The sequence below is a fragment of the Ziziphus jujuba genome, chromosome 2, assembly GCF_031755915.1.
Source record: "Ziziphus jujuba cultivar Dongzao chromosome 2, ASM3175591v1".
Lineage (NCBI taxonomy): Eukaryota > Viridiplantae > Streptophyta > Magnoliopsida > Rosales > Rhamnaceae > Ziziphus > Ziziphus jujuba.
Genome location: NC_083380.1, coordinates 6904444 through 6914352, shown reverse-complemented (window position 1 = coordinate 6914352; position 9909 = coordinate 6904444). Strand labels below are relative to the sequence as shown.

At 28.8% G+C, this 9909-nt stretch overlaps 1 long non-coding RNA gene across 1 annotated transcript; it reads right to left on the bottom strand.

Annotated features, from left to right (window-relative positions):
- Positions 1–3064: 3064 nt before the first annotated feature.
- LOC112491835 (uncharacterized) lies at positions 3065–4190 on the bottom strand. Its single transcript, XR_003056173.3, has 3 exons — positions 4051–4190; positions 3558–3603; positions 3065–3436 (listed from the first exon to the last, which is right to left on the bottom strand). It is a non-coding gene; the product is annotated as an uncharacterized LOC112491835 (long non-coding RNA).
- Between the last annotated feature and the right edge of the window lie 5719 nt (positions 4191–9909).

Genomic DNA, 9909 nt, shown 5'->3' with positions numbered 1-9909 from the left:
AGATTATCATATGCAATTCTGCCTCGAAAGTCACTAAATGAGCTCATTAAATTTAACTTTTTCTATTTTTTATTTTTATCCTTTTATTATGGAAAGTTGCTCTGACCTTTCCCTATGCTCTTATTTCCATCAGCCCTCTTGTGTATGAAGTAACCTTCTTTTTCACGAGAACGCATTATATGTTTTAATTCAATAAATGGTTTGTGACTTGCATATTTAATAGTCTTCCCTCCTCAAACTAGGCCTTTTGACAATGCATTTCTTATTGATAAATTTAGGGGGTGTTTATAATCCAACTTAGTCAATTTCTATATGATAACCATTAATTCATCAGGAAAAAAAAAAAATTATATGATAGCCATTAGATCAAGGTCTTCTAAATAGATTTTGAAAATTGAATGCTAGCTTGATTATGTAACAATAGTGAAGGAAATGTATCTAATACGGTGAAAGACAAAAATAAAATGTAATTATTGAAATTGAATTTATTACAAATGAATAAAACAAAGTAGTTATGCTTCAAAAAAAAAAAAAGGCAAAAACTCCCCCCCTTTCTCTCTATTTTTCTCTTTCCATTTTTCTCTCTATTTTCTCCCCCCATTTCTATACTTCCAGCATTTTGTCTTTTTGTCTCTACTTTTATCCACTCCATCCTCTCTTTTACCTTTTTCCCCACAACATTTTCCCTATTTTTATTTTTTATCTCTACTTTCTCTTTTAATTTCTCTCTTATTTACATTTCTTTCTGCTCATCTTGCACCTTTTACCACTTTCTTCCTCTAAAAACTATCTCTACACTTTGCATGACTTTTCTCCATATATTTCTAATCTCATATTATCTTTTCAACTTTCTACCTCCACTTTTTTGCCCTACACTTTTTATACTCCCTTCTCTTTCTAATTACTCTTTAACTCTTTATTCTAGCTACTTACTCCATTTGACTATTGCCATAAAATTAAATTATTCATTCCACAAGCTATCAATGCCTTCTTTATTTTATGTCCTTAACTATATCAATTACTTTTAAGTCTTTCATCCATTAGGACCATGTCCTTAATCTTTTCTAATCTATTTCTAAATTTTCTTTTCTATATTTTTTTATGCTAAACTTTTAAATCTTTTATCAAAACAACTGTTTTTCAATGTAAATTTGAGTTTCATATTTATATTTTATATAGTAATTAATAATAGTAAGTCTTTCCTCCATTACTATATTTATTTATGAAGTAATTAATTTTAGTTTCATGTATTCGTTTGGATTTTTTTTTAAAAGGTAAGTTTTCTTTCCTAATACATTATCACTATCTACGTTGATAATTATTACATGCAATGTAATAAGCCTTTTACCAATAACTGTTTTTAAGGTAAATTTTAGTTTGTAGTTACATTTAAGTTTAAGAGATGACATCAATATCTAATATTTTTTAAATAGTACTAGAATAAATTAAATTAAAATACTTAAATATTAAATATGTACTCGTTTAAGTATTTTTAATACTATTTTCTAAATAATTATTACATGTAGTGAAGGAATTTTACCTGAAGTTCTTTTTAACTTTTTAAGTTTTTTAATTATATTAAAATCGAAAAATATACTATTAATAAAGAATATATTAAAAGTTTTTATTGAAAAAAAAAACAATATATTAAAATTTAGCAATATTAGTTTAAAAACAATACCACAATATTTTTAATTTCTTAATTTAGGTAGGTTTTTGGGTTTCTTTACGTTTTCTTAACTTGTCTTTCTATTATTTTATTTTTGTGGTTCTATATGCCTATCTTACTAATTTACTTAAATGCCTATCTTACTAATTTCTTTTTTTTTTTTTTTACTGGTTTGTTTCTTCCATATATTTCATTTCATTTCATTTTATTTTATGTTTTTTTTTTGTATATATTATAATAATAGCATAGTTAGCATAGCCCTTTTTTTTTTTTTTTTTTTTTTACATTTAATTTTTTAAGGACATATTTCGTAAGCATCGATAGCATGTGGAATAAGTAATTTACCTAGGCAATAACATCACTTTGAAAGTAAACTAGAGATGAAGAGCACAGAGAAATTAGTAAAAGAAAAATAGAAACAAAAGTGGAGAGAAAAAACAGCAGTAAGAGAAAGTTAAAAAAGAAAGAGAGTAGAAAACAAAAGGAGAAAGTAGATGGTGTCGAGAAAGAAAATAGAGAGGAAAAAATGGAAAAAAGCAGTTAGAAAACGTAAAGAGATAACAAAAAAGAGAAAATAAAGGAAAAACCAAATAGAGAAAGAAGGTTGAGAGAAAGCATAGAGATAGAGGAGAGGGAAAAGCAGGAAAAAGAAAAATTCAGAGATAGAAACAGAGAGAAATTTGAGAGAGAAATATTCAAAGGGAAAGGAAGCAAATGAGAGACAAGAAGAGAGACACACACACGACACACAAACCCACACAAGCGGGAAGAGAATCTCGGGCAATCCCCGTTTGATTCTCTTCTTCCAAACGCCAAAAATTTCATCATCTTTTTTTATTAACAAGAGTTATCATAGCAGGACTCAACCTTGTTTTACAACAATTATACACCCCCTCACATTTTCTTATTTAAACATCCATGAAAAGTCTTCTATTGTGTAGAACTATCATGCAATTATATAAGTTCTAAGAGAAAAATCCGAACATAAGAACTATGAGGATAACTTGTAAGGTCATGGCAGTAGGACCTTATGATTGAACCCCACAATCTCCTATTGCATTCAAATTTTATGCGCATATGAGAATACCATTGGCATCCACATGCTTGGAAGACACCCATAATTTGCGCAGTCTTGTAAAAAATGTCAATTTATTATATGCAGTTTCCCTGTCCTTGCTCACAAATTTTGCTCCACCTCCTTTAATACTCGATGTACACAGACAGGTTATATTTGAGCAAGGACTATATCTTCAAATAGACCTACTTTTGAAAAAATAAAACAGACATATATAAATAGTCCAACAAGAAAACTAAATGATTAGGGAAAGAGAATGATATTGATAACAATGTAAATGGCATGTAGATAAGATACTTTCAGACTTAACACTGGAAAACGATATGTAACTAGTTAACTGTGCTACATGCTATACAGGGGAAGTAACAAAGTAATTGTATGCTGCATTCTTCCAGCCCATTTGCAAAATCAAATGCAAATGTCACATAGGCTATAATAACAGTTTTTGAAGCTGACTACACGACTAATAAATAGAAGAATCTTAATTTTTGAGAGGTCAAAGATATTGATCAATTGAGAATAAAGTACAAAACGACAAGCAAAATTACCTATTCCTTTGCAAAGTGAGCACACATTAGGCATGCATGAAGGTAACTTGCTCTCCTTGCCAACCAAAATTCACACTTTCTCTGGAGTTAAACAATCCCAAGTCTTTTCAAATGCCTTTCTGATCTTCACACTAGTTTCCCCATCTATATATATAAAGGCATCAACTGAGAATTAAAGACGACTAGGTGGATTGAACCAGGGTATACATTAAACTAACAACACTTCACTCTTCAAAATCTAAAAAGAGAAAAAGGATGGAGAAACCTCAATATAGCAGACACCATCTGGGGGGTTTGGCAAGTATGATATTCTTGTGTGGGAATATGGACAACAAAATCAAGAGTTAAAATTCCAAAAGAAAGTAAGAAGAAAAAAAAAGTTCCTAACTTAATCGAAAAAGCTATGAAAAACAAAATCAAGAAGGACATAATCAAAAATCACTATAAAATAAATAATCTTGACATCTAAGCAAATGCATCCTACATTCATGCACATCATCCAGGTAATAATATATCCAACATTGTCCATAATAGCTATTCTGCAGAGGCATCGTAAAACCTCCATAATCTACCAATAATTTTTTTTCTTTTTCTTTTTCTTTTTTTTTTTTTTTCCAAAAGCTGGTATCATACAGAAGAAAAGAACTCACTTGGCAACTAATTTAAACTAACAAGAGGCATGACCTAACAACATTGCAGGCACAACAAACATAGATTGCATGGCAGAAATAAGAGAGTGAGAAGAGTCCCTGTCTTACCCAATTTCTTTTGGGATCGGTGATGGAGTTGCAGAAACCGGCCAATCCCATCGCCTCGTCTTCTTCAACAATCTCTCTTCTTCCCACAGCTTCTCCTTTTCTTCTTCTTCTTCTTCTTTTTTTCTTTTTTCTTTTTTCTTTTTTTTTTTCGATCGGGAGAGAGAAAAAGTAGGGATGTCAATGGAGCGGGGCGGGGCCGGTTTTTAAAATTCAGTCCCCATCCCCGCGGGGAATTTTACATCCCATCCCCGCGATTTTCCTCGTTTCTTTAGGTGCGGGGCGGAATCGGGGATTTTGCGGGGCGGGGACGGGGCGGAACGGTTTTCCCTATTTTGTTTTTTAATTGATATTTTTTTAAAAAATTTATATAAAAAAATTATTTTATAATTAAAATATAAAAAAAAATGACTACAATGCAATAAAAATATAATAAAATACATCAAGGAACAAATTTACAATTATAATAAAATACATATTTAGAAAAAAAAAGAAGAAAATGATTTTACATAAATAAAATTTTATAAAAAAAATAATAAATAAATATATATATATATATATATATTGGGACGGGTTCGGGGCGAGGTTATTATTCCCCGTTCCCAGTCCGTCCCCGATTCGGTTTTTAGACATTTGCCCCGAGCCTGCCCCGCATCCCTGAATTTTAGGAGAAAAACCGCCCCGTTAGGAGCGGTGCACCGCGATTTTGGAGATGGACGGGGCAAATTGAAATCCCTGAGAAAAAGACAAGGATTTGAGGTTCACAATGTCCATATAATAATTAATTATAATAATATTAAGGGCTAAAAACCAAGGAATAAAAAAATATTACCGTTACGAAATTTAAATTTTCTTACCGTTGGTTTTTCAAAATTTTTTAATAGACCGTTGGTTTTTCAAAATTCAAATTATGATAATTATTATTTCACACCCTTCACTCTCTCCCCACTTAACTTCTAGCTTGTTCGATTGGGTTGGGTCTTTACATAACAGGGTCAGTATTGGGCTTGAGCTTTAAGCTTATATATGCCCGACTTTTAGCCCAACTTATTAAAAATTTTACATTTCCAATAAATTTAAAATGAAGGGGAAGATCCGTAAACCTAAATTGTATAATCTGCATATTATGCTTTTCCAGAAAAAAAAAATAATAATAATAAATAAATAAATATGCATATTATGCTTTTTCAGAAATAATAATAATAATAATAATAATAACAAATAAATAAATAAATCTGCATATTATGCTCAACACAAATCAATATCAAATATATATATATATACATATTTTATCAATTTCATTTTTTATCTTTTTAGGATATATTTTTCTTTGATTTTATCCCTTTTCTTTTTCCAAATAAATGTTGATGATAGCCATTTTTTTTTTTTGACAAACATTTCAAAAGGATGTTCATAATTATTTTTTCATATAATAAAATTACATTTTTATACAAATAATTTGTATTTTTTATTTTTGCTTAGCAATTTTTTTTTTTTTTAAAAAAAAAAGGTAGCACAAATATTTTTTTCAACATAATAACAATAGTACTGTATTTAATGCTGACACACTTCGTTCTTCATTCTTCACTACTAAGTTTCCATTTTCTGTTATATAGGCCAAGAGAAATTTTTAATTTTGCTGATGACACACTTGGTTTTTGGTGAAAGCTCTATAGATTCATTTTTTCTGTTTAAACTTTGCATCTATTTAATAGAAAGCAGAACCAATATCTCATAGGAGTAGAGGAGGGCGAAATTGTGTGTGATCAATATATCTATATGTTTTCTGTTCTCTTGATTTCGATTTACCCAGAAAAAAAGAAATCGAGCATATATACAACAGTGATTAGAACAGCAAAGTATACAAATTTCCTATCTCTGTCTAAATTTAATTGGCCTTGCCAAGGACTATTCATAATGTGCAGCGCCGGCCTTGAGATTTTGGGGGTCTTAGGCCAACCTCACAGTTTAATTTTTATCAATATTTAAAATAAACAATAAATACAATAAACAAAATAATAATTTTAATTCTGAAATAGATTTGTGTGTTGTATATATCCAAGAAATATAAAAGTTAATCACACAAAATTATAGCTTTATTGAAGGCAAAACAAAGAAAAAAAAAAAGAATAGTTATGATTGTATTTTTTGTTTTGGAAAAACACAGTATCATTTAAAAATATTAATGGTTACTTTAAGAAAAAACAGAAATTTAAAAAAGGCCCCAACTCATATTAGTATTTTTGCTAAAACAATTAATACTGTTGTATATATTCAAGAAATATAAAAGCTAATCACACAAAATTCTAGCTTTATTGGAGGAGAAAAAATTATGGTTGTATTTTTTTTTTTTTTTTTTTTTTTTGGGGGGGGAAAAAAAGTTACAATAACATTTGAAGGTATTAATGGCTAATTAATAAGAACAACCAAAAACTTTTTTAAGAAAGGGACCCGTCTCACATTAGTATTTTTACTAAAAGAATTAATATTTCAATGTTTTAAACTATATTAAATATTCAAAAAAATTTAAAAAATATTCGAAATATATATTTTAGGAATTGGAAGCCTAAACAAAATGGGACCTTATGCCATTGCACACCAGATCCATAGTTAGGGCTAGCCCTGATATGTGCTTTTAGTGCAGAGTGCAAGTTTCAGAATGTATGAGCATGTTGTGATCATTCATTACCTTAATAATACTGAATCAAGCATTGATGTACATGATTCGCTTTACTTATAAAAATCACCATTTTAAGGACTATTTAGTTATTTTCATTACTAGTGCATATTTAGTCGGGTCGCTTGTATATGTGTACCGACTCTATTAACTTTGTCAACAATTCAAAATAATCTTGTTCTTAATCTTAGATTGATTATTTAGTTCCGAATTAAAATGATGGTATATGTTACTGCTGAAATACAAGTAGACAAATAGCTCGTATGATCTTATTCTATCAAAATTTTAACCATGCGAATGCAGAAATTTAGTAGTAAATTAACATGGATACGATGGATGTATAGCTATGGATCACTAAGTTTTTAAAAATTGCTGAGACAATGAACCATGACAGATTGTAATAGAAAGGGGTGAAAAGGAATAGTTTTACAGATTAAGCTTCAGTTTATGAAAGGTAAAAGATAGAAGGTCATAACCCACCATCTGAGAAAACAGTACTTTTCAAATATCTATTCACCCTTTATTTTAATCACAATGCTGTACTGTTTTCTCCCGCTAATCACTCCATGGAATGTTGTTACGAAAGTAAGTCTGCTTTAGCAGAATTAATTGGAAGAAAAGTTGGAAAAATGAAGCTGACATTCAATATTTTCTATGCGAACAAGTAATATGGACTTGCCTGTGACCATTTTTGTTGTACTTTATTATTTTCTGTATAAAAGCTGGCAGAGAAGTTCAAGCTAAGGATAAAATATTTGACATCGCTATTAGGTAGATACAATAGCATTATCACATGGAATTTTCTCAATGGCTTCCTTATTGACTTTGTGAGAAGAGATGCTAATAGAAGATGGTATTTGTGCTAACTCACCAATGTAAATTGTCCAAGTGAAAATAATGATGACGTTCTAGATGGAATTTTCTCAACGGCTTCCTTTATTTTTAAGTAAATTTTATGCCTGTTTTCTTCTACTGAAATAATCTGTGGGGCTTTCCGAGTCTATTCTATTTGCAGAGAAAGAAAAAGAGAGAAAGCATGTTTGAAGAATCAAAAGCTATGAAAGATGCAGCAAATTTCCCAATATAATAATTTAATAATTTATCTATTAATTTATTAAACCCCATAATAAATGTTTAAATTAAACAAAAATACATGTGAGCCACATAAATTTAATAAGTGATTCTCACATTTAACGGAATGATTTTAATAATCTGTTGTACCAAATTTTGACTAGTAAAAGTAGAATTGAAGTAGCAATTAACATGGATATGTAGCTGTTGAACAATATTTTTTTTTTTGTTTTAAATAAAATCTCTAGAAGCATTGAACATGGTTAATTATACTCGAAGAGGGTGAAAATGAGTGGTTGAATCAATTTCTGAAAAGCGCTCCAAAAATATCATGTTATAAACTATGGAACGCTGAGCCCTATTTTCTCCCAAATAACCAAGTGAAGTTTCCAAATCTCTTTAATTAGTTGACATGGACCGTATTAACAAAAGTAACACAAATGTTATTTCTATATTATATATGTATATATGATCGGTTTCATCTGAGATTTTAATGTTAGATAAAAAAAAAGATTATTAAAAAAAATTAATTTTCATTAATATTGTATATGCTAAAGAAGGAAAAAGATAGGAATGAAAACATAAAAGTCCTAAAACATAAAAGTTTATACATAAAATATACATATCTAATTAGGATGAATAAATATTACCATTATTTTTTATTTTTTATTTTTATTTTTAACGTTTCAAAGACGGGATCAGGAAAAATGAAATAAAGAAGAAACCATTATGAGGTGGTCTGTTATGTCATGATTTTGTAGTAGGATGTTGTTTCTATGGATGTGTATTGGGTTGGCATCGACTTGAGGAAAAAAGTTGCTATGGAAGATAATTTTCCACAAATAAAGTCTTCTCTTTATGGTCACAAACTTATTCTTGTTCTCCTGTATGTTAAATTCTCCATACTTAATATGTCTTTACCAAATTTCTCCGTAATTTACAAATAAAGTTTATAACTAGCTATATGAACCAGTTATTTAAAACTTAGCCTTTAATTTCCAACATGTATATTGAATTGGCTTTCTACAATCACTATTTTGAGATAATTATTAATTTATATGAAATTAAAAAGATATATATATATATATAGTTAAAATGCAAAAATGAAAGAAAGTCACTTACTATAGTTTTGTAATGATCATCCATGCAATTTTGTTTTATTTCTATGCTAAATATATTTGCATTTGCTTGCCTTCTTCGATGGGCTGATTTTTTTTTTTTCAGAATTCGTTCCTATCTCTCGTGGATTATACGTTTCAAAAACTTTGCCTGTTTGATCACTTGTTTTAAAAACTGTTTTTTGTTTTTAAAAACAAAAAATTGTTCTCAAAACAAAAATATGTTGTTTAACTGTCAGTTTTCAAAAACTATTTTTAAAGAACAAATGAAAAAGAAAACAAACAACAGAAAACAATAAAAAGATGTTTTTTATAGTCTAAAAAAAATTTAAAAATATATTGATTCACTGCATTTGATACTTAAGCTTTGACAGAGGAGAATTAGAATGATAATTTGCCCCGCACAATCTGAAACCGCATGCAACGCCTCTAAAATTATATTTTTAGTTTTTAAAAATTATTTTTAAATACAATTGGCTAAACACTTATTATTTTTATAAAACTATAGAAAACTGTTTTGTTTTATATTTTGAAAACAATGTTTTGGAAACAAAAAATGGATAACATGGCCAAACAAACCCAATTATTTTTTATTTTTATATATAGAGGTTGGAGACTAGCTATGGGCTAATTAAAAAAAGAAAAAAACATTACAATTAATTAGGAGGTGGGGTATTTCATGTCATGAGTCTTTTTAGAGAAAATTATATTTAAACCCTTTTAATTTTGTCATAATTTTACTTTATAAAACTAAATATAAGTTTTAGATGTTCCATTAATGTAAAACATATAGATATAAAGATTGCAAAGATACAGATAAATTAGTATAAACCACCACGATATACTTTGGTGGAGTTAAGTAAAGAAACAATGTGATAAGTGTTTATGTACAACAAGAATTCTAATCCTAATAAGGATCAATACAGAGGCCACACAGTATGTTTATCTTGGGTAACTAATTTAGTTACTGTTACAGTTAGACCAATGTTTTTTAAA